General features: G+C 39.4%; 1 long non-coding RNA gene across 1 annotated transcript; it reads right to left on the reverse strand.

Annotated features, from left to right (window-relative positions):
• Positions 1 to 2,102: 2,102 nt before the first annotated feature.
• Positions 2,103 to 4,277, reverse strand: LOC111271252 (uncharacterized). The gene is made up of 4 exons (XR_002686765.2): positions 3,947 to 4,277; positions 3,406 to 3,463; positions 2,724 to 2,845; positions 2,103 to 2,491 (listed from the first exon to the last, which is right to left on the reverse strand). It is a non-coding gene; the product is annotated as an uncharacterized LOC111271252 (long non-coding RNA).
• Between the last annotated feature and the right edge of the window lie 369 nt (positions 4,278 to 4,646).

Below are 4,646 nucleotides of genomic sequence, written 5' to 3' on the forward strand. Positions count from 1 at the left end.
TGTATATTTACTATGGGTTATTAACTGTTGCAAGCGAATCTGGCGGACTTCAAAATTAAAAAAAAAAAAACTTACCGACGACGTGCTGCTAGCAGACAAAGTTTGCTTGGTAAATACCCTAATCTTCTGGAAACTTATGTGTTCTCCAGAAAAACTAAGTTCGGAAGGAGAAAAAAGTCTTTCAGTCTCAAAAAGTGTTGGTCCACAGATTTGCGGAAATTCGTTGAAAATTGATGAAGACATTAAGCAAGGAGACCCCAAGAAAAAGTGCAGTACATGAATAATGCGAGCGTTTGAAGATGGTATTGAAAGCTAACGAAGGTGACCAGATGTCGGCACCCGAAGGACAAGAACGCGTCGTCGTAATCGAGGAGGTTTCTCATAAAACCAGAATTCAGAGTCTAATGGCTCTGTTGGCCAAAACTGGCAGCTCACACGTAATGTATTATAAAATTTTAACTTGAATATTGAAGATGCGGAAACTGAGTAAAAAGTGGATCTCCCATGAATCGACTCTATGCTAGTTGGAAATGCATGTGGCTCCACTAGCGATTGGCAGAACCTTAGTTTGCAAAAAACTTGCCTGGAGTATACGGTCGCTATAGGCGAGGCATGCTTAAACCCCTGCCGCCCGCCTAAGAGAAACCAGGCGAGAGAATAACGTCGTTCCGGAGAGAAATCTAGTTCGGTGACACTATCAAGCAGGTTCGGAGATCAGGTCCCTGACAAAAGTCCTTGCAGTGGACATCAGGGGCATCTGCGAAAATGAGACAATTATTGTAAGTGGGCAAGCATATTTCACTATAGATTTTCCTCGAAAGGCCATTGATAGAAAAGTCATACATCGCGGAACATAAACTATAGACGTATGACTCTCCAGAAGCTGCCAGTCGCTGGGATAAGTGCGCAACAAACAAATGAAACTATTTCTAACACATATCTAAACATGATTATTCCAGCCCAACTAGTTCAAAAATTCTTGAATTTAAAAATGGTAAAGCCAGATTGTCTTGTAAGAGCCTAATATTATATACTAAAGAATGCGTGAAGTATACGTAAAACGTAGTAACTAAATCCTGCGAAGATGAGCAGCAGACAAAAACGAATGGTTGCACAATACATACACAGAATATAACTTCCCAGATTAACTATCCAAGACATGGCTATCTTAGGAATAAATCGAGCCCGTTGAAATTTCGTATTGCAGGCCATATTAATTGAAAATAACCACCCAGAGTTAAATCACGTAAGTGTATGGTAGTGGGTCTGCACAAGTTTATCAAAAAGCAAACGTACACTATCAGATACAGTTTTAGACTTTTTCCGACCTGCCGCACGAGGTCGCTAGTAGTAACGATGCGTACACAGCTGCAACCGCTGTTCAACTAGACGGTAAGCAGAGCGATTCTCACGCTCTCGGACGGCAGATTCAGTTGGATATCATTAACTCGAACGGTAGATTTTCATTGAAGTCAAGACATGCACTCAAGTGTTTATACATGATTTAAACGTTCTTCCAGTGAAATTCTTAGCCACGTGAGCGATTTTGTAACCTGCTAAAATAATACTATTCGCTTGCTCCGGTTGCGTAACATGTTGGGATTATGTTGAACAGCGAACGTTTTATTTCAGAATAGCGCTCGCCTCTGGAAAATCTTCTTAGCAAATTATAAAAACCACAGCGTACCTTACGATATAAAACGTCGTAATTTTATTACTGAAGTTCATTATCATCATTAGCCTATATACTAGCCAAGCAACAGCCGCAAGGCACATCTCGTAGGTGGAGGTATTAAAGAGAATACCAACGAGGACGTCACCGGGTTAGTGCATCTGCAGGCCGAAATGGCCTGGCAATTATAACGAGCTTTATGGCCAGCTACTGATTACGAACCGGCAGGTGGCATGCTGAGTTCTTTAAATTGTGAGAAATATATATATATATATACTCTAGTTATTTGGCTAGCAACAAAATTAGCTAGGTCAGTTTAAAGTGGATGAACAAACAAATCGACCGAATGTGAGTATAGCTACGACAATTGCAAGCAGAACTAATAAAATTAAATGAGTGAGAGCGAAACAAAATAAAGAAGCCAGACGAGAAATATTCGTAGGCATCTACTCTTGTTTATGGTCAGATTTTATTGTACATATTTATTATATAAAAGTAATTATTATTATTATTATTATCGTTTTTATCATAAGTATATATATGCTAGTAAATGATGCAACACAACATAAAAAAGGACAGACGATCGTTTGGTCAAAAAATAATTAAGTCTCCTTGTGTAAGCATGCCTTAACTACTTAGTTAATTTCTGCTAACAAATCCATCGCACGATTTTAGCTAAAGGCACGTAAAATACGTATTAATATTTATTCGCTTATAAAATATATAGCGTGGTTAACAACGAGCCGTCGTATCGGCAACGGTCCGAAGCAAGCTCACTTGTCAACAAGGTAATCTAGCCGATTTTCGTAACCATCCCACCTGTTCAGTCAGAAAGTACAAGCAGTTATTTACAGGATCTATTATTGCGTCACATTGATAGATGCTATGAAAAGCATGAAGTAGTGTGGGACATGAGCATACAGCTAACAGCCAATAGACTGATACGGAAAGGTAACCATTAAAGAGACTAAAAAGCTTATCCTAGAGATAAAAGGAGAGAGGCTGACGTCCGGACTTTCGGTGGGCCAGGTTAGGGTTTAGGTGCACTTACGTTGGAGAATTTATCAATAGGTTAACTGATAATTCTATACTCGAGAATCGGGAGATTGCATCATGTTCATTTGCAGAGGCAGGAAAGGGATCGTCATCGTTAGGCTGAATGAGGCATGGTACCTAAAACAGGATTTATACAGTAAGGTTACTATATTCATTTCTAATGCCACATATCGATAAACGGTGGTGAGTTTAAACGATACATGTCGGTCGATGAGAGCTGGTTTCAGAAATCCTTAATTATCTTCCATCCAGTAGCGTGAACAATGATCAATATATGAATTCTTGATATTAGTTTATCTCAAGTGCTGATCATTAAGTAAATGCTACGCGGACATGCGCTCGCATTGGTAACTAGAGCAGTTTGAGGGTAACATGTGGCCATATCAACTGGGGTTCGTAGGGTTATTAGAATGTGGACATACAATGCTCTGTGTTTGTGTGCATGCATAAGCAATACGAGGTTACGAACGAGCGCGCCCAGGATATTATTGCTGGCACAAACACTTAACTGGAAACAGGGCAATTTATAATATATGGTTGCTAAATACTATAAGGGTAAATGGCACCAACAAGACAAGGAGTTGTTGGGCAGAGGGTTATTCATTGTCGCTAGCTACTTTGTATTTCCCATTTGGTGTATGTTTAAACGAGCAAACATAATGTACCTAAATACTCACTATCACTGCACCATGTTGTTGCCTTTTTCAGACACTGAAATACACCCGTTGAGTCGTCCTGCACAAAAAAATCACAGGTACAGATATCGCTGACTATAACACAAATGGCCACATAGATCATTTATAGAATGCGTATACGCAAATAGCTATCCGAATATGTGAAATTTCTACACAGAAAAATAAAGCGAGGCTCTATTTAGCAGGAACACACAGGGCTTCTAATTTTGCTTGTTTGCCTTTACTACTGGTTCGTCCTTTTCTCTTTTTTTTTTATCGAGTTAGGGCACGGCAGCCCAGGAAGTTTGCAAGCAGTAGTCAAACTTGTTGTTACAATCCCCATTCCGCAACGAAATGGCAGTTATTACCCGCAACTGCTTCGCCGTGCCTGTCTCAAGCGTACTAAAAATACCAAAGCAAGTCAATAGGTACCACAACAAAGTGAAAAGCTTACCTTATATCAGCGACGCACAAAGACTGTAACGTCTATATAACAAATATATCATAATGGAAGTTTTAGAAAAAGGCACAAAAGCACACTTACTGGTGATGGCTATATACAGTATCTCACTTATAAACTCGGTTTTGCAAAGGTTATTTAGGCCTTCTAAGCCTAAAGCGATCGATAACAGTGACTCTGATATCGTCGTCGTCCTGATTCATTTCCTAGCTAGGAATACATTAACGAGTCTGGTCCGCCAGAAGGTTGCAACTGCTTTGGTTGCATGCCCAACAATGCGCATGAGTGGAGCTTAGATCAAAGAAATTGTCCGGAACAGCTATACATACATCCGTAATCTAGTTTCACCTATACAAAATGACGAGCAGCAGCAAAACAAAGTTTTAGCTGAACATTTTAATAGCCAATTTCTCTGTCTAATTGGTCAGAGAGATGTAAATCATTTATATAGTGGGCTCATGCGAAATTATAGAAAGCAGGCTTAGCATTAGAAGTAGCCAATGGATTAGCGAATTGACCTACAATACTTAATCAATAGGCCCCACCAATGTTTACTGGCCGTTTTACTAAGTAAATTCGACACGGATTCAAGCGTATATGATAGTAAGAAGGCCTCTTTTTCATTGAACATTCAAACGACGGTTCACGCCCATACGTTCAGCGAAAGTGTCCCTTTTATGCAAGTGCTGAAAAGTACTTATCTTTCGCTCTTATGAATAGGCATCTATTATAAAAAATAGAAACTTAAGCTTGACCCAAACTTATAAAACAAACTATCCTTTAA

This window comes from Varroa jacobsoni, unplaced genomic scaffold, assembly GCF_002532875.2.
Source record: "Varroa jacobsoni isolate VJ856 unplaced genomic scaffold, vjacob_1.0 contig00447, whole genome shotgun sequence".
In the NCBI taxonomy this organism is placed as follows: domain Eukaryota; kingdom Metazoa; phylum Arthropoda; class Arachnida; order Mesostigmata; family Varroidae; genus Varroa; species Varroa jacobsoni.